General features: G+C 53.0%; 2 long non-coding RNA genes across 2 annotated transcripts; both read right to left on the bottom strand.

Annotated features, from left to right (window-relative positions):
• Nucleotides 1–6923: 6923 nt before the first annotated feature.
• Nucleotides 6924–22648, bottom strand: LOC145532821 (uncharacterized). Its single transcript, XR_014073594.1, has 3 exons — nucleotides 22390–22648; nucleotides 18378–18493; nucleotides 6924–7350 (listed from the first exon to the last, which is right to left on the bottom strand). It is a non-coding gene; the product is annotated as an uncharacterized LOC145532821 (long non-coding RNA).
• A 1670-nt stretch (nucleotides 22649–24318) lies between these two features.
• LOC145532820 (uncharacterized) lies at nucleotides 24319–27453 on the bottom strand. The gene is made up of 2 exons (XR_014073593.1): nucleotides 27403–27453; nucleotides 24319–25969 (listed from the first exon to the last, which is right to left on the bottom strand). It is a non-coding gene; the product is annotated as an uncharacterized LOC145532820 (long non-coding RNA).
• Nucleotides 27454–27544: the final 91 nt, after the last annotated feature.

Here is a 27544-nt window from a genome sequence, read left to right as displayed (position 1 = left end):
ATCTGGTTGACTTATGTGTCGTTCAACTTCTGTTTCCCTACTCATCTTCTGTCTGGTTGTTCTATTTATTATTTAGAGTGATATACTGACATTTCTAACTGTTACTTAGAACTGTTTATCTGTCCCTTCAATTCTGTCAGTTTTGGTTTCAGATACTTTGACCTATTATTAAGTGTAAATCTTTATAATTATGCATCTTTTTGCTGTGTTGAACCTTTATTAATATACTGATATATAATATCATCTCTTGCAATCTTTTATGATTTAAAGTCTATTATATTTGATAGCCACTAGTCAAGGTTATGGTTTTTCCAGTAGTCATGTATGGATGTGAGAGTTGGATGGTGAAGAAAGCTGAGCGCTGAAGAATTGATGCTTTTTTGTAGTGGAACTTTAATTCCCTTCTTATTTCCTTTTGTATATATCATATAACCATTTTCTTTGTGTTCACTATAGGGATTAAATGTGACATCCCAAAATTCAGTTCAGTTCAGTCACTCAGTCGTGTCCGACTCTTTGCAACCCCATGAATCGCAGCACGTCAGGCCTCCCTGTCCATCACCAACTCCTGGAGTTTACTCAAACCCATGTCCATCGAGTCAGTGATGCCATCCAACCATCTCATCCTCTGTCGTCCCCTTCTCCTCCCACCCCCAATCCTTCCCAGCATTAGGGTCTTTTCCAATGAGTCAACTCTTCGCATGAGGTGGCCAAAGTATTGGAGTCTCACCTTCAACATCAGTCCGTCCAATGAACACCCAGGACTGATCTCCTTTAGGATGGACTGGTTGGATCTTCTTGCAGTCCAAGGGACTCTCAAGAGTCTTCTCAAACACCACAGTTCAAAAGCATCAATTCTTCGGCGCTCAGCTTTCTTCACCGTCCAACTCTCACATCCATACATGACTACTGGAAAAACCATAGCCTTGACTAGATGGACCTTTGTTGGCAAAGTAATGTCTCTGCTTTTAAATATGCTATCTAAGTTGGTCATAACTTTCCTTCCAAGGAGTAAGCGTCTTTTAATTTCATGGCTGCAATCACCATCTGCAGTGATTTTGGAGCCCGGAAAACTAATTTGAATTTTTGCCACTTTAATGTGATTAAAATAAAAGATCCATCCAGTCCTGTCCCCATTCCAATTCAGTTATTAATGTCACAAAGTTACATCTTTATGTATTAAGAGTCCAAAAATACAAAGCAGTAAGATTTTTTATGCATTGGTACCTAAGAAAACTATTTTCCTTCATTCTCACTCTCACAACACTTATGACATCAGATATGTGGGTTTTCTGCAACAAGAAACTAACTGCCTGGAATTAGTGCCCAGTCCTACAGGTTAAGGGCTTAATCCCACAGACTGTTCCCTACCCTTTATTTCCTCTTTTCTTTAATATTTATTTTTAAATTTAAAAAATAATTTTATTTATTTATGTTATTTATTTTTGGCTGTGCTGGGTCTTTGTTGCTGTGTGGGTTTTTCTCTAGTTGCAGTTTGAGGGCTTCTCACTGCAGTGGACTCTCTTGTTGTGGAGCACAGGCTCTGTGGAGCTCAGGCTTCAGTAGTTGTGACACATGGGCTCAGCAGTCGCAGCTCCTGGACTCTAGAACACGGGCTCAGTAGTTGTGGTGCACAGGCTTAGTTACTCCGTGGCATGTGGGGTCTTCTCAGCCCAGAGATCGATCCCATGTCTCCTGCATTGGCAGGTGGATTTTTTACCACTGAGCGACCAGAGAAGGCCTGTTATTTTTATTTATTTGGCTGTGCTGGGTCTTAGTTGTGGCATGCAGGATTTTTAGTTGAGGCATACAAGTTACAGCATGTGGGACCCTGAGTTGTGGCATGAGAACTCATAGTTGCGGCATGTGGCATCTAGTTTCCTCACCAGGGATGGAGCCCAGGCCCTCTGCATTGGGAGCATTGAATCTTAGCCACGGGACAACCAGGGAAGTCTTTACCCCCTGATTCAGACACCAATCACAGGTCCAGGTTGTCACCTTGGCTTCTGACCAACTGTCTGTAAATTGGGACCAGTTTCTATGACCTCCTCCTGAGATCTGATAATTTTCTAGAGCAGCTCACAGATCCCAGGAAAAGTTTATTTACCATTGCTGATTTATTACAAAATGATACCTTAAAGAATACAATTGAACAGCCAGGTAAAGAGCTACATAGAGGGTGAGGTATGGGAAAGGGGCACAGAGCTTCCATTCCCTCTCTTAGGTACACCACCCTCCTAGCACCTCCATATGTTCAACAACCCAGAAGCTCTCTGAGCTCTGTACTTTGGGGATTTTTATGGAGACTTGATCATGTAGACATCAGTTCAGTTCAGTTCAGTTCAGTTCAGTCACTCAGTCGTGTCCAACTCTTTGTGACCCCATGAATCACAGCACGCCAGGCCTCCCTGTCCATCACCAACTCCCGGAGTTTACCCAAACCCATGTCCATCGAGTCAGTGATGCCATCCAACCATCTCATCCTCTGTCGTCCCCTTCTCCTCCCGCCCCCAATCCTTCCCAGCATTAGGGTCTTTTCCAATGAGTCAACTCTTCGCATGAGGTGGCCAAAGTATTGGAGTTTCAGCTTCAACATCAATCCTTCCAATGAACACCCAGGACTGATCTCCTTTAAGATGGATTGATTGGATCTCCTTGCAGTCCAAGGGACTCTCAAGAGTCTTCTCCAACACCACAGTTCAAAAGCATCAATTCTGTGGCGCTCAGCTTTCTTCACCATCCAGCTCTCACATCCATACATGACCACTGGAAAAACATCATCAATTATTAATTCGTTTTCTAGGCCCTCTCTTGTCTCTGGAGAATGAGGGATAGGGCCCAAAAGTCCAAGCTTCTAATGATGGCTTGGTCTTTCTGGTGACCAGCCCCCATCCAGAAGGTCACCAAGTGTCCCCTCATTAGAACAAAAGATGCTCTAATGGTAATAAACTCTTCCAGCATTTATCTGGGAATGACTTAATATCTTCTTCATATTTGAAGGACAGTTTCGCCAGTTATGAGATTTGTGGTTAGACAGTTTCTTTCAGCATTTTGAATATATCAACCCACTGCCTTTTGGAATCCAAGGTTTCTAATGAGAAATCTGTTAAGAATCTTATCTGGGATCCCTTATATGTGATGAGTTACTTTCCTACTCCTCTCAAGATTCTCTTTGTCTTTCGACAGTTTGATTATAATGTGTCTCAGTGTGGATTTCCTTGATTGATTTTATCCTAGTTGAAGTTCACTGAGCTCTTTGGAGGGCTATATGCATGTCTTTCATCACATTTGAGATGTTTTCACCCATTATTTTTTCAAGCAGTCTCTCTGCTCCTTTCTCTCTCTCTTCTAGGATTCCCACAATGCATATGTTGATCTGCTTGATGTTGTCCCACAAGTCATTTAGGCATTCATTTCAGTTTTCTTCAGTCTTTTTTTCTTGTTCCTCAACTTGACAATTTCAATTGTCTTATCTTCAAAGTAGCTGATTCTTCTGCCTATTCAAACCTGCTTTTGAATCCCTCTGCTGCTACTGCTAAGTCGCTTCAGTCATGTCTGACTCTGTGTGACCCCATAGATGGCAGCCCACCAGGCTCCCCCATCCCTGGGATTCTCTAGGCAAGAACAGTGGAGTGGGTTGCCATTTCCTTCTCCAGTGCATGAAAGGGAAAAGTGAAAGTGAAGTCGCTCAGTCATGTCCGACTCTTAGCGATCCCATGGACTGCCACCTACCAGGCTCCTCCGTCCATGGGATTCTCCAGGCAAGAGGACTGGAGTGGGTTGCCATTGCCTTCTCCACGAATCCCTCTAGGTCAGTTTTATTTTAGTTATATTTTTAAGCTCCAAAATTTCCTTTTAGTTTATTTTTAGATTTTCTGTCTTTTTATCAAAATTACCATTTTGTTCATACATCGGTTTTGTGACTTTGTTCACACCTTCTTTTAGCTCTTTGAGCATCTTTAAGACAGACAGTTGTTTTAAATTCTTTGCGTAGGAAGTTCACCATCTGGTCTTTCTTGGACGTTTATTTTTTTCCCTTTGAATGGGTCATAACATCCCTGTCTTTTTATGACTCATGATTTTTTTGTTGTTGAAAGCAGGACATTTGAATCTTATGATGAAGGAACTCTGGAAATCAAATTCTTCCTCTTCCTCAGGGTTTACCGATTTGTTTATAGTTTATTTAAATTGGTGTATGTTGTCTCTGTGACAGCATCAGCCTGAGAGGTAAGCTTAAGGTTTCCCAGATATTTTATGAGTCTGGATCTTTTCTTACGTATGTGTGGTGACTTTCTAAATTTTCCATATATGTGGTTGCTTTTGAGTATGTGTGTGTGTGTGTGTGTGCGCTCAGTCACTTCAGTTGTGTCTGACTTTTTGCGACCCCAAGGGCTGTAGCAGACAAGGCTCCCCTGTCCATGGGATTCTCCAGGCAAGACTACTGGAGCGGGTTGCCATTTCCTCCTCTAGGGTATCTTCCCGACCCAGGGACTGAACCCTTGTCTCCTGTGTCTCCTGCATTGCAGGCAGATTCTTTACCCACTGAGCCACCTGAGTAGCTTTTGAGTATACTAGTTCTTAAATGTTTGGTTCCCAAAAGGTAAAAAAGGGAAAAATGAAGGGAGAAAGAAACAGATGCCAGGGACTTCCCTGGTGGTCCACTGGTTAAGACTCTGTGCCTCCACCGCAGAGGGCACAGTTTCCATCTTTGGTCTGGGAACTAAGATCCCACAAGCCATGCGACATGGCCAGAGAGAGAGAAACAGGTGCCAGTCCTTTGAAATACCCTGTAGGTTTTGTCATTTGGAGGAGGAGAGGTTTGTGACGATTGCAGTGGGAGTTGCAACAATGGCTTCCCACCTCTGACTATACATGATCAGAAGCAGCAATTAGTGATTAGAACACAGATTACCCATGATTTGGAACACAAGGTTTTCATTGCCCACTCTGACTCCCACAAGCTGAGGCAGGCTGCGCCAGAAATGTGTGCACAGCTTCCTGGTAGGGACCCAGATGTTTGCGGATAGCCACTAACTACCTAAGAGCTGAAACTGACTGTAATTAACTGCAGTATACCTTTCCCAGCTTCCCTTGAAGTCACAAGCATTTAATAGACTCCATTGTTCCAAAGTAATTACATCAGGTAAATTCTGCAGTCAGGGACATGAATCCTGGTGCTTCCTACCCTACTATCTTCCCTGGTGTCACTTCAGCTGTGTCCATTTGACACAGTCCTAATTATCTTGGGAAGTTCCCTTATTTTCTGGCACAATAAGAAACACCGGATTCACTTATTCTTTCCTTGTTCCAGACTTGAAGTCAGGCAATTCTCCCGACTCTTCCTTTCAGTAAGGAATGGAATTGAAGGCAAAAATCTGAGCATGAGGGATTTGAGCTTGTACAAAGTATTTCCTATTTCAATATACCATTATTTTTGTTTCTGATTTTTATAATTTCACTTATGCTGAAAATCCGGATTTCTCACATTATGTTAAAACCTTCTTATTGTGATAAATAGCACTCAAACAGAAAAGTGAATGTAAGTGCACAGTTTAATGGATTATTACAGAATAAAGACCTTTGAAACATTGTTAGCACCAGGGAAGCCCCTATAGTTTCCCTTATCACTGTCTCCTCGCCTCCCTCCCCTCTATTATTACTCATGGCCTATTGTCTGGACATAACTTCTTTGAATTCCTCTGTCTGCCCTGTGGTGTTCCTGTAATTGGTGAAAGCTGCAATTACTTTCTTAAGTTTTGTTTTCCTTTTTTTTTTTTAATTTGTGTTTGAATGTTGTTAACTTTTCCTTGATCTTCAACAGCACTTTTCTGGTGAATTTTCTTTCTCTTTTGAGAAGTTACAATCTTCCATTTCTGTTTTGGTGTTTTAGTATCTTCTGTGGATACTGTATTTTACTCACGTTTTGGTTCTCATATTTGAATGGATCGGTCTTTTCTGGAGAGATATTGGGGTTGTGTTCCCGGTTTCTCAGCTCAAGAGCTCTCTCTATTGGAACTGTAATTGACATCTTTAAAAAATATGATTCTTGGATCCTGTCTTGTTTCAAGAAGTTCTACCACCAATCTCTTCTCTTTTCCCTTAATATCAGTCAGTCAAGGAATACTGCCCTTGACTTCCAAGACAATCCCTGACACTGTTAAATAGTGCTCTTAAAAGTCTTCCCCTTTTCTTTACTTCCTCCAATGCTTGATCTCAGACTTAGCCACTGCATTCCTACTCAGATGAGAGCCTCTTTTTTTTTCACCCTAAATTAGTACCTCTAAAATTTTTAAATTTATTTTTGGTTGTGGTGGGTCTTTGTTGCAGCACACAGTCTTTCTCTAGTTGTGGTGAGTGGGCCCCTCATTGCAATGACTTCTCCTGCTGGAGCACGGGCTTTAGGAGAGTGGGGTCAGTAGTTGTGGTGCACAGGCTTACTGGCTCTGCGGCATATGGGATCTTCCTGGACCAGGGATCCAACCTGTGTCCCCTGCATTGGCAGGCAGATTCTTAACCACTGGACCACCAGGGAAGTCCTGAGAGCCTCTTCTGTAGGAAAATATTTGTGAATGGTTTCTAAGTTTTGCCAAAGCCAAGACCTTTCTGAACCCTCCATTCTTCTTACTTTATGGTTTTCTGAACCTGTTCTGCTAGTTTGGGATGATCTTTCACCCTCACACTTAAACATAGTCTGGAATTTGAGAGTTTTCTCAGAGTCTTAGCTGAAAGTGCAGGTTGTGGAATATTTTATGATCTCTTTGTACTTTTTATTGTCAGGCGAGTGTAAGTAACCTCTTCGGTTCCGTCTCATCTCAACAAAAATTTGAAGCGACGGACATTAAAGCCCTCAGCGCGTCACAGCTCTTGGACACACGTTATAGCTTTTGGGTCTTGAAAAGACCGTGTTATAGCTCTTAGACAGATCAGTGTTACAGCTCAGTTTTATTTAGAAAAGAGCAGGAAAATACATCCTTGAGGCATGGGGGCCTGCGGACCCAGAGACACAAAGAGAAGAGAGCGCCCTGGCTCTTTGGCTCCTCTTTTTGTTTTTTCCTCCCCCCTGGGCCTGCCCTATGTAAACTGGGCAAGCCAGGAGTGCTGTTTCTTCTACCTGAGGTCCTCACTCTAGTCCTCGGACCTTCCTTTGTTCTATTTTTGAGGGCTTTTCCCTTCCTTGTCTTTTAGCCACCAGCGTTATGGTCCCTCCACAGAGAAGAGGCAGGGCCATCTCTGAGTGACAGAGGGGTCAGCCCGATGGTCGGGGCAGTGTCTGGAGTCGTGCCGCCCATCGTGCCAGTTCCTCTGTGCCACAGAGAGGTCAGCACTGGATTTCCACATTGGCTCATGATTCTGGAAAAAAAAAAAAAAGGGCCCTGAAGGCTGAGGCTTCCATCACATGGGGTGTGGGATCTTCCCGAGCCTGGCACAGGAACCAGCTCTGGCCACTGGCCCAGCTTTGAAACAGGAGGAGTGAAACTGTCCTGTAAGCGGTACGAGGAGGGGGAGGGCAGATGCCACCGCCAGCACTGTGCCCTCGGGGGTTGTGGCTCTGACCCAGGACCTGCCCTGGGGGAGCTCATCCTCTAGGGCTCCCAGGAAGCTGCCACCCTGTGGGGAGACCCAGGGCACCCCCCAGGCAGGGCACGAGGCAGGAGGCACCTGGGTCCGGTGTCTCCAGGAAACTGAGGCAAAGCCCGCAGCATCCTCTCTGTGCTCAGAAAGATAGGCTGGAATCACCTTCGGGTGAGGATGCCAGGCTCTGTGGACCGCGTGCTTCTGGGCTGTTAGTTTTCTTTCGGAGGCTTTACTTCTTCATAGTGCTGAAAAGTTTTTTTTTACAAACTCCATCCTTCTATCAGCTCAAATAATTTGTCCACAGATTAGATCAGGCTCCAGTTCCATTCAGGAAACTTGTTATAAGCTCCTCTAAGTACAGCGTCCCTTGGATGGATGTGGGTCTTGACTTCTAGAATTTAGTTACTGAAAAGGCTGGCGGGGCCTGAGCTCCAGGATGCGGCTGAAAGCTTGGGAGGCATATGCTGAGGCCTCCTGGCAAGCAGCACCCCAGGCCCTCCAGGGGGCCCATGAGCCACATGCCCCTTTCTGCTTCCTGTAGTATTTTTGTTGCTGTAACCCCAGGCTTTATCTCTGGTGTCCCTCGGCTCTTTCCAAAGCGGTTTCTGAGAGCACTCCCAGCCTGACATGGTTTCTAGGCTTCGGAGCCTCCCTTGGCTGTCCATTGCCGTCTCTGCAGCCATAGACTGGCAAGGCTTCTCCCTTTCCTTTCTCCCATTGCTCCCACCTCCCTGCATAAGTCAGTTCAAATCAGCACATGAGATTGTGCCAGGCACTGTGCTGGGCATTGGAGACCTAGAGCTGATGCAATCCCAGGAGCTCCCAGGTCTGGAGGAAACATTCAAAAAATGCTTAGTAGATGGGAAATGCCATTGAAGCCTTAAAGGCCACGGATTTGGCCTTAATTCAGCAGGCAGTGGGGGGCCACTGCAAATCTTTGAATAGAACTGACTTCCAAGGGCCACGACAGCTGAACAGTTTCTTGCCTGCTTCAGGATTATCCAGAAGCCAGACCCCCCCACACACACCGTTCTACAGTGCCCACCCTGGACCCCTGGTGCCATCAGCTTCTTCTGCTACTCAAAGGTTGATGTCACCCCTGCCCTCCCTGAAATGTCTCTTTGTAGTCTGGGAAACTGGAGAGGCAGGGGAGCAGTGCTGATGGGAGGCCTAAGGCCTGGGTGGGGCTGGGCAGGACTCATGCCCTCTCCCAACCCCCACTCTTTGCAGTTGATTCTCATCTTCCTGGTGACAGAGTACCTGGTGATCACCTACAACCAGTACAGTTACCCAAGCTGGGCTGAGGCCATTGGCTTCCTTATGGTTCTGTCCTTATCGGGTGCATTCCATTCTACGCCCTGTTCCACTTAAGAACAGATGGGGACACCCTCCTTCAGGTGAAGGGGGGCAGGGGCAGCCAGGTGAATCAGAAGGGGTTGGATGGAATGATAGTGCTCCAGGGTTCCCTTCTGATGCACTCTGCCTGCCCATCCCTTGCGCATGCCTACCTCTCCCGCAACATTCAGAAATGCCACAAAGCCAAGCAGAGACTGGGGTCCCGCGCTCCTGGAGCACGGAACAGGGCCCTATGCCCCCACCATTCCACCATCCCCTGAAGACGGGCTTGAGTTCCAGCCACTGCACCTGGACAAGGCCCAGATTCCCATGGTGGGCAGTAATGGTTCCAGCCGTCTGCAGGACTCCCAGATATGAGCACAGCTGCCGGGGGAGTGCCCCACCCCACCCTGTGCTCCCAACACAGGGGTAGGGGTGGGGTGATGCTGTTCCAGCACAGCCTTGCAGCCCCGCCAGCCTCTTCCTGGGCAGGGTGTTCCTCTCTCCTTGCCCGCCTCCCAGTGCCCACCCTGAGGAGCAGCAGTCTCTCTTCTACACTATATGACTAGACTTGCGGGTCCTCCTGCCTCCATTCTCTCCAGCATCACAGCCCTGCCCCTGCTCTAAAAACTCTTCTGTGTGTCCTCTCTTTCCCCTCTCCCAGGATAAAAGTCCTCAGGCCAAGGCCCGAGTAGACATCTGTACTTAGACTGATTCCTGGCGGCAACCTCATCAGCATCCTGCCCTTTCCACCTCTCAGCCCCGCTCTCCTGGGTCTCCAGGTGTGTTCCCTCCCTTACCTCCTGGTATGGAAAGACAACTGGAGAGGGAGGGGAGCAGTGCTGATGGGAGGCCTAAGGCCTGGGTGGGGCTGAGCAGGACTCAGGCCCACTCCCAACCCCCACTCTTTGCACTTGATAGCCAATCACCTACAACCAATACAGTTATCAAAGCTGGGCGGAGGCCATTGGCTTCCTTGTGTTTCTGTCCTTGTTGGGTGTATTCCATTCTACACCCCGTTCCACTTAAGAAGAAGAGATGGGGACACCCTCCTCCAGGTGAGGGGTGGTACATCAGGGTCCATCCACAGTCTCAACCTCCCTGTCTCCACCCCCACTGCACACACAGCAGCAACAGCAGCAGTGGGGCTCTCCTCTCCTGGGTTCTTCTCTACCAGCTCCCTGTCCTCTGAGCCCCTGGCAACCCGGCCCTATAAGTGTATAAATAGAGGCACTAGGTCTCCAGGAAAGGAACCACCCACCCCCACCCCTGGTGCCACCAAAGCATCCCAGCTGCTCCCAGGCTTGGAAGCACCCTGGCCAGCTGGGTTCCTTCATGGCCCTGTCCTAGGACCTGCTGAGGCGTGAGGGAGGCAGCTGAGCTGGCCTGGCAGAGACCATCTGGGCTGGGAGTAGGGGGAGGAACACATGTGGCAGGCATGTGGGCCTGCGCACGTGCTGGGAAGTGGCTTGTCCTCCATGGGGCACCTGCCGCATGGAGAGCCCAGGAGAGGATCCAAGGATGACATAGGGTAGACACTGAGGAGACCCAGGGGGCCCATGTCTTCACACTCAAGCCTGGGGCAAAGGGGGATGGAAGTGAGGACCTCGTGGCCAGGGCCAGCTGCCTACTCCCCATACCAGGACACAAATGGCAACAGAAGTCACAGACCTGGGAGGGTCCAAGTGCCCCTGGTTTACACGCATGGCCCTCAGCTCCCTCTGTTCTGCCCCACCGTGGCCTCTAGAGAAGGAGCATCCTTCACAATCTGCCCTTAGGGGACCACGGGCAGCTAATGAAGTCCAGGTATAGCTGCCCAGGTTAGCTAAGAGGGATGGCGCGCCTCAGAGACAAGCGCTACATGGAGGCAACACTGGTTCCAACTGAGTCCTGAGACTAGTGGAGCCCAGGCATAAGCAGAACTGAGAAAGAAGTGGGAATAGAATCTCGAGCAACCACTGGGGGTGCCCAGGGGACCTGCTATGGAGCCTCAGACACAGCAGCAGTGGGCAGATGTCAAAGGTCAAAGGGCACGCAGGAAACTATGCTCTGGAGGCACATCCCGGTGCTGGAAACAGGCGTCCCAAGGCGGCATTCCCTTCCACAGACGGGCTAGCCGGCAGAGCCTGGGGTCTGGGAAGCTCAGCCCAGGGCATCCACACTGGGCTGCATAGGGACTGGCCGGAGCGGGAGGGCCAGGGGAGGCGGTAGTGTTGCCTGGAGCTTGCAGACTGATGCGATGGAGGAGATACCCGCACTTCCCCGAGACTCGCCAGATCCAGTGCAGCCTTCTGGCCCGCCAGCACCCTCCCTTCCACTTACAGCCTTGAGATCCTGGCAATGCCGGGTCTGGTTCCAGTCACTGCAGAACAGAGAACACTTAGGCAGAAGAGAGAAGGGGTGATGATAGTGATGCCCCAGGGGTCTGTAAGGACTCAAGAGCCTCACGCCCACTTAAAGAGGCCCAAGACAGACCAGAGAGGAGACTGGGGGTACTTTTGTTCCTAGAACTTTCCCTGTCTCCAAGTCTGCTGGCCCAAATTGGGCAGGAGGAACTAAGCTGCGTGTCCTGACCACCGTTTCCCTCCCCATTAGAGACAGTGTCATCATCAGCATCACTAACTGTGCCACCAGCGTCTATGCCGGCTTCGTCATCTTCTCCATCCTGGGCTTCATGGCCCATCACTCGGGCACGGACGTGTCCCACGTGGCACACCACGGCCCGGGCCTGACCTTCGTGGCATACCCAGAGGCCCTCACCCTGCTGCCCATTGCCCCCTTCTGGTCCCTGCTCTTCTTCTTCATGCTCATCTTGATGGAGCTAGGCACTCAGGTACGAGGCGCGGGACTCGGGCCTGTGGCTTGGGGACGGGAGGAGGCGGGGCCAAGGGTAGGCCCCTGCTCTGATGGCCACATCCTGCAGTTTTGCCTCCTAGAGACGCTGCTCACAGCCATTGTGGATGAGGTAGGGAATGAGTGGATCCTGCAGAGAAAGATTTATGTGACCTTGGGCGTGGCTGTGGCTGGCTTCCTTCCGGGCATCCCCCTCACCAGCCAGGTAAGAACCAAGGGAAAGGCTGGGCCGGGGTTGCCAGGGTATGGGGGGAAGACAGCAGAGAGAAGGGGACTGTAGCCTCAGGCACCCCCAACTCAGCTGCCCACTGGCCCGTAGGCAGGCACACACTGGCTGCTGCTGCTGGACAACTATGCGGCCAGCTACTCCTTGGTCATCATCTCCTGGATCATGTGTGTGTCCATTATGTACATTTATGGCAAGTGCCCAAGCTTCCACGGCCTCCCGTGTCCCAGCCCCTGGCCTGCTCACGCTGTTCTGTGGGCTGCTGACCTCCCTCTCTCCAGGGCACCAGAACTACTTCGAGGACATCCAGATGATGCTGGGCTTCCCGCCGCCCCTCTTCTTCCAGATCTGCTGGCGCTTCATCTCACCAACTATCATCTTTGTAAGTTCCTCGCTGGTCCCTCCCCTGCTGCCCCCGTGGCAGTGGCAAGCGTCCTTCTCTTGGGAACCAGCCAAGGAAGAGCAGAAGCCCAACCATTAGGCCAGAGCTCCCCCTGGGGGCTCCGCACCTACAGCTCTGGTCACTGGAAGTCTGAGCAAAGCTGTATAGAGTCAGACAGGTGTGGAGACTCAGAACCACCCAAGCCCTGGCCTTGGGTTTGGAAGGGAGCACAGGGCCCTGTATTTGATGCAAGACAGTGCCGAGCTTCAGAAGGCTGGCAGCAGCTAAGAGCCAGCCCTCCCTCCCTGGTATTTCCACCTGACATCTCCCCAGAGGAGCCTCGGGAATCGTAACTGACCTTGGCGTTGGCCTCTGACAGCTTCACTGAGCTCGTGTCTCTAGTCCCTTATAGCCGAGGTACTTGGAGTGCTCAGGATATGTGGTGTGAATGCATGTTCCAGAAGCAGGCTGTGCAAGTCAGGTATCAGCTCAGGATCTGGGACACCCTCCTAAGACACCCTGGAATAGGCTGGTTTGGAGGGGGAGTTCTGGGTTTCCACCAGTACTCAACACCTGGAAGACAGACCCCCCAGCAAGGAGTGGAAGTGGTGGAGGGAAAATCCACCATGACCGGGAACCATATACTAAGTCTCGTGATACAACTCTCCATGGTTTCATTATTATTCCCACTTTACAGATGAGGAAACTGAGGCCCTGAGAGGTTAAGCAATTGACCCAAGGTTATATAGCTTCTAAGAGTCAGAGCCCTCATGCGAAGCAGGTGGTCTGAGGTGGAGGGTGTGTGCTGGACCCATGCTGCACTAGAAACAAGTTTAGGAGGAGGAGTGGTCTGTGGACTACAAACCTTCTGATTTTGTTCCTTTATGATCAGGGTGAGAAGTCGGGGGCAGGGGTGGGTGGTGGGGGGAAGGGATTTGCTAGTGTAATGGTCCCTCCACAGAGAAGAGACAGGGCTGTCTCTGAGTGACAGAGGGGTCAGCCGGATGGTCAGGGCAGTGTCTGGAGTCGTGCCCCGCATCGTGCCAGCTCCTCTGTGCCACAGAGAGGTCAGCACCGGATTTCCACATTGGCTCATGATTCTGGAGAAAAAGAAAAAAAAGGGCCCTGAGGGCTGAGGCCTCCATCACATGGGGTGTGGGATCTTCCCGAGCCTGGCACAGGCATCAGCTCTGGCTACTGGCCCAGCTTTGAAACAGGAGGAGAGGAAATGTCCTGTAAGCAGTGGGAGGTGGGGGAGGGCAGACAACCACCGCCAAGCACTGTGCCCTCGGGGGTTGTGGCTTTGGCCCAGGACCTGCCCTGGGGGAGCTCATCCTCTAGGGCTCCCAGGAAGCTGCCCCCCTGTGGGGAGACCCAGGGCACTGCCTAGGCAGGGCACGAGGCAGGAGGCAGCCTGGGTCCAGTATCTCCAGGAAACTGAGGCAAAGCCCGCAGCATCCTCTCTGTGCTCAGAAAGACAGGCTGGAATCACCTTTGGATGAGGATGCCAGACTCTGTGGACACGTGTTTCTGGGCTGTTAGCTTTCTTTTGGAGGCTTTACTTCTTCAGTGCTGAAAAGATTTTTTTTTTTTTTTTTTACAAACTCCATCCTTCTATCAGCTCAAATAAAGAATTTGTCCACAGATTAGATCAGGCTCCAGTTCCATTCAGGAAACTTGTTATAAGCTCCTCTAAGTACAGCATCCCTTGGACGGATGCGGGTCTTGACTTCTAGAATTTAGTCACTGAAAAGGCTGGCGGGGCCTGAGCTCCAGGATGTGGCTGAAGGCTTGGGAGGCGTACGCTGAGGCCTCCTGGCAAGCAGCACCCCAGGCCCTCCAGGGGGCCCATGAGCCACGTGCCCCTTTCTGCTTCCTGTAGTATTTTTGTTGCTGTAACCCCAGGCTTTATCTCTGGTGTCCCTCGGCTCTTTCCAAAGCGGTTTCTGAGAGCACTCCCAGCCTGACATGGTTTCTAGGCTTCGGAGCCTCCCTTGGCTGTCCATTGCCGTCTCTGCAGCCATAGACTGGCAAGGCTTCTCCCTTTCCTTTCTCCCATTGCTCCCACCTCCCTGCATAAGTCAGTTCAGATCAGCACATGAGATTGTGCCAGGCACTGTGCTGGGCATTGGAGACCTAGAGCTGATGCAATCCCAGGAGCTCCTAGGTCTGGAGGAAACATTCAAAAAATGCTTAGTAGATGGGAAATGCCATTGAAGCCTTAAAGGCCACGGATTTGGCCTTAATTCAGCAGGCAGTGGGGAGCCACTGCAAATCTTTGAATAGAACTGACTTCCAAGGGCCACGACAGCTGAACAGTTTCTTGCCTGCTTCAGGATTATCCAGAAGTCAGATCACTCCCCTTCCACAGTGGCCACCTGCCCATCATACCCTGGACCCCTGGTGCCATCAGCTTCTTCTCCTACCCAAAGGTTGATGTCACCCCTGCCCTCCCTGAAATGTCTCTTTCTAGTCTGGGAAACTGGAGAGGGAGGGGAGCAGTGATGATAGGAGCCCTAAGGCCTGGGTGGGGCTGGGCAGGACTCATGCCCTCTCCCAACCCCCACTCTTTGCAGTTGATTCTCGTCTTCCTGGTGATTGAGTGCCAGGATCCATCACCTACAACCAGTACAGTTACCCAAGCTGGGTTGAGGCCATTGGCTTCCTTATGGTTCTGTCCTTGTCAGGTGCATTCCATTCTATGCCCTGTTCCACTTAAGGAGAACAGATGGAGCACCCTCCTCCTGGTGAGGGGTGGTACATCAGGGTCCATCCGCAGTCCCACCCTCCCTGTCTCCACCTCCACTGCACACACTTGGGGGCCTCACCGCAGGGGTCCAGCAACCTTGTCAATGTGGGACACGTTTAGATGGTCCTTGATGACGCTGAGGTCCCGGTGACAGCTGCTGGCAGATGAAGTCAACATCACTCTCCCATGCTGCTTCACCCCAGGCCTTCAGGACACAAACGCCATTTCTCCTAGACAATTTTGTGCTTTCTCACAAAGGCAACACAAGATGGTACTACAAGGAGGATATCTGGAGCCTGGGATTGTACATGGGTTCTGCCACCCTTTACTGTGTGTGAGTCTGGGAAAGTCAATCATCGTTTTTGAGCTTTAGTATCCGCACCTGCAAAATGGGGACATCCCCCCCTTCATAAGGATGTGTGAGACATAAGTTGCTACCATTCACTGATGAACACGCTGCTGCTCACTTATCTCATTCAGCCACTAGCCCTCTCTAACCCAGTCCTCGCAGCCTGGCTATCCCAGCCTGAGGGACAACTGGCCACTGGATGAAGTCTTTCCTTCCACCCACATCTGCATATAGTTCTCCCTCTTCCTGCAAAGCGCTTCTCTTTGTATCTGTCTGGAATTCTGTTCCTCGTACTCTAAAACCCAGATCGAACCAAGCTCCCAGCATTGGCACGTGTTTCCTGGGCCTCTGCAGCCCTCATGGGCTGACTCCTACCACAGGTGGCTGTAGAAGTGTCAGTCCGAGACCAGGAGCTCCTCCATGCCCGGAGGGAAGGGGACTGAGCTGGACTTTGGGTGAGACCATTGGATTAAAGCTGACCCAGTGGGCCTCTCCTGTCCTGGGTTCCTCTCTACCAGCTCCCTTTCCTCTGAGCCCCTCGCAACCCAGCCCTACATGTGTATAAATAGAGGCGCTAGATCCCCATGAAAGGAACCACCCCCAACCCCACCCATGGTGCCGCCAAGCATCCCAGCTGCTCCCAGGCTTGGAAGCACCCTGGCCAGCTGGGTTCCTGCATGGCCCTGTCCGAGCAGCTGCTTAGGCATGAGGGAAGCAGCTGAGCTGGCCTGGCAGAGACCATCTGGGCTGGGAGTAGAGGGAGGAACACATGTGGCAGGCATGTGGGCCTGGGCACATGCTGGGAAGTGGCTTGCCCTCCACGGGGCACCTGCCACATGGAGAGCCCAGCAGAGGATCCAAGGATGACATAGGGTAGACACTGAGGAGACCCAGGGGGCCCATGTCTTCACACTCAAGCCTGGGGCAAAGGGGGATGGAAGTGAGGACCTCGTGGCCAGGGCCAGCTGCCTACTCCCCATACCAGGACACAAATGGCAACGGAAGTCACAGACCAGGTGGGAGGGTCCAAGTGCCCTGGTTTACACGCATGGCCCTCAGCTCCCTCTGTTCTGCCCCACCGTGGCCTCTAGAGAAGGAGCATCCTTCATGATCTGCCCTTAGGGGACCACGGGCAACTAATGAAGTCCAGGTACAGCTGCCCAGGTTAGCTAAGAGGGATGGCGCACCTCAGAGACAAGCGCTACATGGAGGCAGCACTGGTTCCAACTGAGTCCTGAGGCTAGTGGAGCCCAGGGCCATAAGCAGAACTGAGAAAGAAGCAGGAATAGAATCTCGAGCAACCACTGAGAGTGCCCAGGGGACCTGCTATGGAGCCTCAGACGCAGCAGCAGTGGGCAGATGTCAAAGGTCGAAGGGCACGAAGGAAACTACACTCTGGCTATCTTTAGGCACATCTTGTTGCTGGGAACAGGCATCCCAAGGCAGCATTCCCTTCCACAGACAGGCTAGCCTTCAGAGCCTGGGGTCTGGGAAGCTCAGCCCTGGCAGGGGTTCTGGGGTCTTGGGATCCAGGCTCTCTGGGCTGCCCAGGTGGGTCCCACATCAGCCCTGCCTGCCCGCCCCAGTCCTTTCAGGGTCACTCCAGAGAAAGCAGAGCAGCCAGAGAGTACTCAGAGGGTTTCTTAAGTTTCACAGGACTCAGAATCTCCATGGAGGGAGGGGCAGAGCCGCACTCCACTTTCTGCTACAGCCCCACAGCAATTCTAACACTTCTGGCAAGAAGGAAACCAGTCTTTATCCTATCATAGCATCTACTCCCCCCTAGCAAGTATATGGGTCTTGAGACCTCCGTCTCAGCCCACATCTGAGCACTCAAGAGCTCAGGCTGGCTCAGGAATACTTTGAGAAGCCTAATTAATTCAGACTTGTTCCAGTCAGGAGTGGGCCAGACCAGAGTGGGCCTGAGGGGCTGGATGCTGGAAGTTCAGGACCAGGCAGGAGAGAGGGTCCTGAGCCTGGAGCACAACTGTTTGGCTCCCTCCCCAACAGCATTTCTCTGGACTGAGGACTTAAGAGTCCCAGAAATCCCTGGTGAGAGACAGGGCTTGTTTGGGGAGAGCCCAGCAGGAGACCCTAGGTCAATCATCTTTCACTGAATGAGAACAGCAACAGGAGAATCCATGTGGGGAAGGGAGGAGCCAAGAGAAGGGCCATGCTTAGCCACTGGCTTCCTCCCGGGCAGCTGCCCAGTCTCACTGGTTCTTGAGGCAATATCCCCAGAGAAGGAAGACAACAACTGCCCTTGGGGTATTTTTCTGGCTTCTGATTCCAGAGCTGGCCTGCGCCGTCCATCCATGAGCTGGCCCTGCTCTTGCCCTCTGCTTCACACCACCTCTCCTGTGCTCTCAGGCAGTGGGCAGTGAAGAGCCATGACTTGGGGAAAGGGGAGAGGGATGTTTCCTGAAAGACCTCACAAGAGGATTCAACATGGAATGCTCTGTGTTATTTTTCGAGTGGAAGAAGAGAAAAATCAGTCTCTGAGGACTCCTTGATCAACCCCTACTGAATGCTTCCCACAGCAGGCAGAGCACAGGATGAGGGTGCCAGGGTGTCAGCCACAGGACAGCCCTCCTGGCAGGATGGACTGCAGCCTGATCTCCAGGGTATCTTGTGATGAGGGTGGAGAGTGTGCTTCCTGCCTCCCAGCATGACTTTCGGGCTCTGTAGCAGAATCTGCCTGCTGTGGGCTCCGAACGGCGGCAGTATCTAACCTGCTAGGGGCCTGTGATAGCCTCAGCACTCAGGAGTCCTGGCAGTGCCAGACTTGGGGCCCTGTGGAGCCTCCTAGGCCCTCCTGTTGGGGCCAGCAGCTGACAGCAGGCCCCAGAAGGGACGGATGGTGCTCATGACCCCCACCCCCTCGCTGCAGTCTGGTCCCTGTACTCACCAGCATCCCTTTGGCACCTTTTTCTGCCTTGGTGGCGGTGGGTTAGGGGCTCTGGAGTCCCAGATCACACTCACGGGCTTTGTTTCTAGCACCTTTCAGAGTACAGGCCTCCAGAGCTGTGGAGATAGCAGAGAATGAGGTGAGGATTTGGCCCGGGGAAGGCAGGGCAGGACGTGTGTGGCTCTCCAGAACAGGTAGTGCAGGGCCCAGACCACCTGCAGCTCTTCCCTCCTGTCCTGTTCCTTTCTGGATGACCCTCAGTCCAGTTGCTACCTCACTCTTCTTCCAACCCTTCCCCTGAAACCCTTGGTCTCCAGACTTCCTGTCCCAATGGGCAAAGGTTTATTTTTGACTCTCCAGATGCCCAATTCTATAAAAAAAAAAAAAAAAGAAGAAGAAGAACACAGAACCGGGACAGGGTCCAATTCCTTCATCGTCTGTGTGAATGGCCTCAACCTTTCCCCTGAAAGGGAGTCAGCTTGGATCAGCACATGCTCCCCCACCTCGCCCCAGCCAGGCAGCCAGGATGGGCATTCTCTATCCTGATGCTGCTCAGCCTGGGCTCCAGGCATCTGGAGTTACATCACTAACTTGGACCAGAAGCTCTGGGCACAGCAAACACAGCATATGCAGGCATGCCTCCACGCCCTCGCTCAGGCGGGCCCCTGCCGAACACCTTCCCTCCTGCTCCCCAGGTGAAATTCTACAAACCCTTTGGGACCCTGCTTCAGTGTCACCTCTCCTCTGTTGCTTTTCCTGACACGGCCCCCACTCCACTCCAGAAGGAACAAATTGCTTCCTCTTTTGTGTTCTGTGCTACCAGTGTTCTTATAAATTTGCTTCTGTCTGTCAACTGTGGGTTGGGCAGCTCTCTGAGGGATTGGATGTGTTTTATTGACACTTCTGTGCCCAGTTCTACTTGCAGGAAGTGCTGGTGGAATTGAGCTGAAGGGAAATGGATAACACCGAGGCCGTGCAATCAGGGGCCGGTCAGCTGGAGAGATCTTTCATAGTTAAGTGGGGCTGGCAGTTGGGGGTGGGGAGCAGACAGACTGACAGGAGGCACGGCCATGCGTCTGTTGGCGTCTGAAGATTTGATGTTGGACAGATGCAGATGGAAGACAAGGTACTTTTTGACATGCCACAGGAATGGAATCAACCTTTGAGAGCCCCAAGGAATGCTTTCATGGGAGGAAAACCCATGGTCAGATGGACAAGGACGTTCACCCTTCATAGGACCTGGTAACAGGAAGGACTGGGGTCTTCTCTGGGTACTCTCAGGGAGTAGACTCTACTGTAAAGGCTATTCTGTGTCACTCGGCCCTACTGACGGCCATCTCAAGAGTTCGCAGACCCAGGAAGTCATTGGAAAGCTAGAAAAGAGGAGGGAGCAGCTTTTCTTTGCCTATGCAAATCCACCCTAGGTTCAGTTCAGTTCAGTTGCTCAGTCCTGTCCGACTCTAGGTAACCCCATTAACCGCAGCATGCCAGGCCTCCCTGTCCATCACCAACTCCCAGAGTTTACCCAAACTCATGTCCATTGAGTCGGTGATAACATCCAACCATCTCATCCTCTATCGTCCCCTTCTCCTCCTGCCCTCAGTCTTTCCCAGCATCAGGGTCTTTTTCAATGAGTCAGCTCTTCCCATGAGGTGGCCAAAGTATTGGAGTTTCAGCTTCAACATCAGTCCTTCCAATGAATATTCAGGACTGATTTCCTTTAGGATGGACTGGTTGAATATCCTTGCAGTCCAAGGGACTCTCAAGAGTCTTCTTCAAAAGCATCAATTCTTCGGCGCTCAGCTTTCTTTATAGTCCAACTCTCACATCCATACATGACCACTGGAAAAACCATCGCCTTGACTAGATGGACCTTTGTTAGCAAAGTAATGTCTCTGCTTTTTAATATGCTGTCTAGGTTGGTCAGAAATTTCCTTCCAAGGAGCAAGCAAGCGTCTTTTAATTTCATGGCTGCAGTCACCGTCTGCAGTGATTTTGGAGCCCCCCAAAATAAAGTCTGTCACTGTTGCCACTGTTCCCCATCTATTTGCCATGAAGTGTTGGGACCAGACAGGTGCCATGATCTTAGTTTTCTGAATGCTGAGTTTTAAGCCAACTTAAAGAATAAGGAGGGGTCTCTGGTTTCTAATGGTATAATAGGAAGAAGCCAGTGCCCATCCCAGAGACCAGAGACAGAAATGCTGGGGATGCTGCAGGTTTGGAACGAGGAGAGGATGAGCTAGGTTGGGTGAGCTGGGTTCAAGCTGCCTGTGAGTCACCCAAGGGAGGATTGGGAGAGGATAGTCATAGGACCTGATCCATCTTTACTGTCTCATTGCTCAGTCTTCCTCTCCTCCGAACAGGATTTTCAGGTCAATCAATTTTAAGGGTCCATCTGGGCCAAACCTTCAAGTCCTTAGTAGGGATGGAAAGGTGACAAGGTTCCTTCCCTGCCTTCAAGAACCTCACAGTTTAGGAGAAAGAAGAGGAAGCATAATTTCCCATCCACTGTCACGGAGGGAAGGGAGGGGCTGTGGGAGTGGGGAAGGGCCCTTAGTTTTGCCTAGCGCCAAAATCAGCTACCTACAGCCACTTATGGCCACCTGCGGGCCATGTGGGACTATCCAGCATCCCCAGAGGGTTCTTGCCTTCATTCTGTTGCTTAGGCAATTCCCTCTTCCTTGAGCACCCTTGTCCCCATTTCCATCTGTATATACCCCACCCATCTTCAAAACCTGTTCCAAAGCCATTACCACCAAGAAGCCTTCCTTTCTCTTCCATTTGCAGCCAGTCTTTCCACTGTGCCCCCGGTTACACCCAATGTACATCTGATCAACACGTTCCTCACACGCAGCCATTGGAGCATGGTTACTTGTGTCCAAATCTGCCTTCCCCACCAGCTGGAGAGATCCCAGGGCAGAGGTGTGATTCCTCTGCATCCTCAGAGCTGGGCACTGAGCCTCAGTCACAGTGTAGGCCGAGATAAGGGGGTGTTTGCTTGCGGTGCTTGGACACACTTGGGCGTGCTCGGTGTCGCCCATTAGTCCCTTCCTAGAACCAGACCCCCTCACCCACTACCCTCCAATCTTCTGATATTCCCTCACTTTGGGGTTCTTTAACCTCTCAGGCCCTTCTCTCCTTCTCCACTCTTCGGCCCCCCAACTTTTATCTTCTTGCAGCTGCAGCATCAAGCTTGTTTCAGCAAAGAAACAGACCTAGGCCTTATGAGAGCTGTCAGAGAGACGGGGACGCGGCTCCTTTCAGTGACCAGCGAGGGGGCGTGGCCCGCAGAGAACTGGCCCGAGAGGGGACGCGGCTCCTTTAAGAAGCGGCCGGTCCGCCCAGAAGAGGCCGGCCTGTGAACCGCGGGAAAAGGCCAGGTCGCTTTCCAAGCTGTAGCACCGCCTGGAGAGCCCTGATTCCTCGAAGCCGGCGCCTTCGCCTTAATCCGGGTGCGAGGTGTCGGGAGCGGCCATTACATCAACCGCCACGTGTGGGCCTCTCAGCTGGTGTGGGAGCGGTCACCCCGCCCCCCGCCTCGGAAAACACCGGGGCGCCCAGGTCCCCGCCCCCTTGCCCCGCCCCCGGGCCGGCTCGGGCCCCTCCCGGCCCTCCGGGAAAGCCCCCCACTCCGCCCGGGCCCATCCTCGAAGTCCACTCCCGCAGGCCTTGTCTGCGAGGTGCAGGGCACTGGCTGGGGGTGGGCGCCCGGGCTGCTAGGCCCTTACCCTCCCCTGCGCGGTGCGGGGCACCGGCTGGAGGTGGGCGCCCAGGCCTGCTAGGCCCCTCCCCTCCCCCGCGGGGTGCGGGGCACCGGCTGGGGGTGGGCGCCCAGCCCTGCTAGGCCCCTCCCCTCACCTGCGGGTGCGGGGCACCGGCTGGGGGGTGGGCGCCCGGGCTGCTAGGCCCCTCCCCTCCCCCGCGGGGTGCGGGGCACCGGCTGGGGGTGGGCGCCCCTGGCTGCTAGGCTCCTACCCTCACCTGTGGCCGCCCGGGCCCGTCCTTAGCGCACCTGGATTGACGGTTGGGGTGGGGATGGCGCGGATTCTTCCCGGGAGAGCAACCGCCCGAGAACACCGCGGCCGTAGCCCCTTGCCAAAGCCGGTAGCCACAGACAAGGGTCCGAGGGCACCGAGATTCCCTGGCACGGCTTCCCAGGACCTTTGGGCGCGCAGGAACCCGCACCCGACCGTCAAGTCGGCGGGCAGATAGGGAGGCAGGCCGGCTGGAGGTTCCCGGCGTCTGCAGACCCCCAGCGCGCAGATCCAACTGACGCCTCGAACGGACGCTCTGGTCCAGTGCTTCCGGTACTGCCACGTGCCCGCCGCTCGAGACCAAATCGTCCGCGGCACGCAGCTCCCCTCCTCCAGGAGCAGGCCCCGCCCCCCACTCCCGCCGCCGCCCCGCGCCGCCGTTCGGCCCGCTGCAGCTCCTTCGTGACAGCCGTGACACCCAGACGCACGCACCTACCCGACCTTTCCGGAGAGACAGACATCCCCACGCGTACACCCAGACTCATCCACAGAGGCCCGCATGCATGCGCGATCACATACACACACTCGCTCGCGCGCTCTCGCTTTCCTGGGGCTCAGCCCCGTGGAGCCCCCAAACACCCAGACCGCCGGCAGGATAGAGCGAGGCATCTATCCCACGCCGCAGCCCCCGGCCCAGGCGAGCTGAGTCAGCACCGCGGGGCGCCCAGGTGGCTTTCTTAAAGGGAAATTTGCATCAGCCTCTTGAGGTTTTGTGCCGCCGCCCTCCTGAGCTTGTTTTGTTTTGGTTTCGGGCAGGCGGGGGCCAAGAGTTTGGTGAAAGTTTGGAGAGTGAAGAAGGCTTGGGACACCTGGCCAAGATCCTCCCCTCTCCGAGCAGCTCCCCTGGCCGCCCTGCCCACCCCCCACCCTCCACCCCTGGCCGACTTCTCAGGCTCCTCCTCGCAGGGTATACATTTACAAGTCGCTCCAAGCTTTCCAAGGATTGAGCCCCATGAACTCCTGGGACTGGGCTCCGCAAAGGAGCCCCCTGTTGTGCCTCATCCTCGCTGCCCTCCAGCTGGGGCCCTTGGAGGAAGTAGATGTCATCCTCTTGGACTAGGCTGGAATGAAGCCAGAAAGGCCTGGGGCACTTGGAGGACTGGGGCTGGAGTTAGCCTGCCAAGCCCCGGCCTTCTGCACCTGCCTTCACCCTAGAGAGAAGTTTGAGCACATTCCATCCCCTTTGGATCAGTGCCGCTGGGGACTGTGGCCACAGCTGGGTAAGGCCTGGGTCCTACTCCTTGGAACTGGAGGGCTTGAGGGTCCTTTCTCCACCGACGCTCTCACTGATTTGGTCACAGCTACACTGCCTCGGGTTCTATCCTTGGGTTGGGAAGATCCCCTGGAAGAGGGCATGGCAATCCGCTCTAGTATTCTTGCCTAGAGAATCCCATGGACAGAGCAGCCTGGTGGGCTACAGTCCATAGGGTCACAAAGAGTCAGACACTACTGAAATAACTTAGCACGCACAGGGGTGGTTGTATTACAAGGGCTGCAGACGCCAACCTGGGCCCTCTGTTCTCGCCCTGGGGAGACACGCGGAGGTTCCAATCCTAGCTAAAGGAGGCTTTGCCAAAGGGAGCTTTGCTGAGCCTCAGTTTCCTGTCCTCCAAAATAAACAAAACATATTGCTCCAGGCTGCCTCTGAGCAGCAAAGCAGTTGGTGGAAAGGGCTCCCACATTTGCTCGTCTTGAAGCCACCAGCTTTCAAGGAGAAGGGCCAGTTAGTACTGGCTGTCAAGGGACTATTGTTGCCCTAGCATGTGCTCAGGAAGGGGACCAGTCTCTTCTCTGAACTCTGAGTCTGTCCTCACTGTTGTCTGCCCAGGAAACCAGTTTTCTTTGTTCCCTGGGGATAGTCAACCTCCAAGAAGCTGACTCACACATGCCAAACTCAAACAAGATCAGCTGACAAGTGAGATTCCACTTTATTAATGTACAGAGGCTCTGAGCAAGATAGCAGGTATCGGGCACAGACACTTCCTGCCAAGGAGTGCCAGTCCATTCCACCAGGCTTCTCCAGGGCCCAACCACTCAGAACTTACACCCTATTCACATTAGAGGCTTGGTCAGAACCGGGAAGATTTGGAGATGTTCTTCTCTTCAGCAAGATCATTTTTGTTTCTCCTCTGCCCCCAGCCTTGCAGGTTTGTGGTTTGTGTTCTGTGAGCGAACTGCAGGTGTCTTATGTGTGTGTGCCCTCTTCCCGAGCGGTCTGTGGCTCCCATGCCCCCTGCCCTTGTGGATTTGTGTAGATGGATCTGTGTTTGGGGGGGAATGACTGCACTGAAGCAGCTCTGTGTCTCAGTGTGCGTGTGTGCCCAACGCTGGGGACTGGGCCCCTGTGATCCAATCCTCCCTCCCTCTGCCTCTCCTGCTGGGACATAAATTCTCTCTCTGGTCTCTGCCTCCCCCCCTCCCGCTGGGGCTTGTCATAAAGGGCCACCACACAGGGAAGACAGGGTGGAGGCTGCTGGAAGATCCTCCATGGAGTGGAGTGGGGACAAGGAAGAATAGGAGGGTGGGACAGTGGCCTCCATTCCCCTTGAAGGAGTAGCCTGGGGCTGGGGGCCCCTGAGAAGAGAGCGCTGAGTGTCAGTGAAGCTTCTGGGACGGACATGGCCACCCCACTCTAAGGACTCCACGTGAAGTGGGGGGTGGGGAGTGGGCTGGGGTTGGAAGAAGCGAAAGGGAGGAGTGCTCAGGGCACAGTCCTGAGTCAGGGAGAAGGTGCATTGGGGATGAATCCCGGGACAGGGAAACAGTCTCACACTTTAGCCCACGGGGTGGGGGAAATAGATTTTCCCTGGGGATTTGGGAACGTTGGAGGTGTTGCCCACATGGGTTTTGCTAGACTGATGACATCACACAAAGTACATTTGCATACATACAGAGACTTATAGATCTGTGCATTTTACCCATTTTGATCTAGAAAGGGCTTCAAGCAAATGCACGATGAGGTGAGTCCTGAGGAAAAGCTTAGAAGAAAGATTCTGGTTTGAAAAATTGGCTATCTCCAAGAGTCAGAGACTAAAGCAGCTGTTTTCTTCCAGCCAGAATAAGCCCCCAAGGGAGGTGGGTTTGGGCCTAGCCCAGGTCAGAGCCGAGATGGCTTCACCCCCACTGTGAGCTCCCCACCCTAGACTGCTGGCCCGCAGGATGAGAAGGGCATGGCCAGCCTGAGCCACTGTAAGGAGAGGAGGGGGATCAGAGGGGAGGACCGATAGGGTCAGACATCTCGCCGGCTGGCTTCTTTCTGGGCAGGGCAGCAAGAGGACGGGCAGCAGCCGGGCCCCACCCACTGTGTTTAAGGCATGTCTTAGGAGCCTCCCACTGCAGTGCTATTTCCTGGGAGGGCTGGGTCCACATCAGATCCCCTGGTGCTGACTGGTTTCACTTATCATCAGCCCAAAGAAGCAAGGCCTCTGTTGGGCAGCACGGAGTGTGCTCAGGTGTGTGTCTGGTGGGATGAGGGATCAGGCCAGACATGGGCCACTTCTGGAAGGCACTGTAGGAGCTGGCGGCACTGGGCACTTGGTGGAGGGGTGCTGGGGGACCCTGCGAAGAAGTCGGGGGAGGGTGGACATTGCTTTGAGTTACAGCCTGGCCTGACCAGGCTTGAAGCCCCAGCCTCAGGAGCTGCAGAACCACCTGGGCTCTGCTGTCAGATTCTTCCTCCCTTGAATGCCTAGTGGTCAGTGCCTAGCACCTTCCCTATCCTGTCCCAATGCAAGGGGGGGATCTAGGTTGGTTCCAGAAACAAGAGCTGCCTCTGGGGCTCCGTGTGCCCTTCAGGCCATCCTCCCATGCTTACTCTGGCCCCGGTCCAGGAGGGCAGCCTGACCCAATTACAGAAAACAGAGCAGGGGCCCAGGCTGGATCTCAGCAGCTGCAGGTAAAATTAGAAGGAGAGATTGGAATCATTGACTTTGGCCTGTCTGGGGTACAACCTTGACATTCAGAGCATTCAGTGTTCAGATTTCTAAATACCTTAGAGCTCTCAAAATCCAGGATTCCCAACGCCAAGGGTGCCAGAGCTCTGAACACCACAGAGAACCCGAAACCTTGAGTTCCCAGCACCCAGAGGCCCTACATGCCCAGAGCACCTCATGTCTAGATCTCTGGGGTTCCTAACATCCAGCGCTCAGAGTGCCAATTCACTGGAAAGGAATCTGGAGTGGGGAGAGTGGTGGCCCTGTTGACCCAGGTCCCTTCAGTGACTGGCCTTGCCTGAGGAGTGGTCATCACAGAAGCTAGGCCAGGGGTGGTGCTGGAAGCAGCAGCGATGCTTCCCTGATGCTCTCATCCTGTCCTGAAGTGGGATGGAGACTGGTAAGCTTTCCTCCAGTCCCTCCCCACCCCAGGTCACATGTCCTGTGTAAGTGAATGTCCATGAACTCCCCATGTATGAATGCACATCTGCTCTGTGCTGAGGACTGTGCTGATTTCTGGAAACTCAGCCCTGAGAGGAGAGGAGCTCCTACTTTCCTACACGGGAACGTGACCGTGTGCCTGTGTCACGTGCCGCTGTGAGACGGCATGTCTCTGAGGCCCCCGTGGAGTCAAGGGCTTGGCTGTGAGAAGGAATGGCTGCTGGCCTGCGAGAGTGTGGATGTCAGGCTGTGAGCACAGACTGTCAGCAAGTTGACGTGTCTGACTGTCAGAGCGGGTCTGACTATGTCTCTCCGTCAGGCCGTCTCTGCCTCACTGCTTTCTTAAGGGGTAGAGGTAAGGCCCCTATTCCACTGGATCGGGCCTCCCTGTGAGGAGCAGGAGGCTAGTCCTGGGCTAGAGGCTGACACCCAGAGCTGTCCTGTTGAGGGATGAGTGATTCCTCCCACTGCCCCTGCCCCCGCTGAACTCAGAGCCTCCTTGGATTGGGAGGAGTGGCTATAAGTGGAGCAGCCAACACCAAAAATGGCCATCAACCCTGGGGAGAATCCTGAGATACCACCCCCTCCTCCCAGTCCAGCCCAACCCAGCTCGCTGACCTGGAGCCTGGGTAAGGCTCCTGTCTGACTCCGCTTCCACAGGTCCTGTCTGAGTAACCCTTTCAGACTGGGAGGAGGAACAAAGCCATGATGTGCTTACCAATGATGACATCACAGGGAGCTGTGACATGATGGGGAGTGA

Source organism: Giraffa tippelskirchi, chromosome 13 (assembly GCF_054371585.1).
Source record: "Giraffa tippelskirchi isolate mGirTip1 chromosome 13, T2T-mGirTip1v1.2.pri, whole genome shotgun sequence".
NCBI lineage: Eukaryota > Metazoa > Chordata > Mammalia > Artiodactyla > Giraffidae > Giraffa > Giraffa tippelskirchi.
Note: the sequence above shows the minus strand (reverse complement) of the source record. Positions and strands in the feature narration are given on the sequence as shown.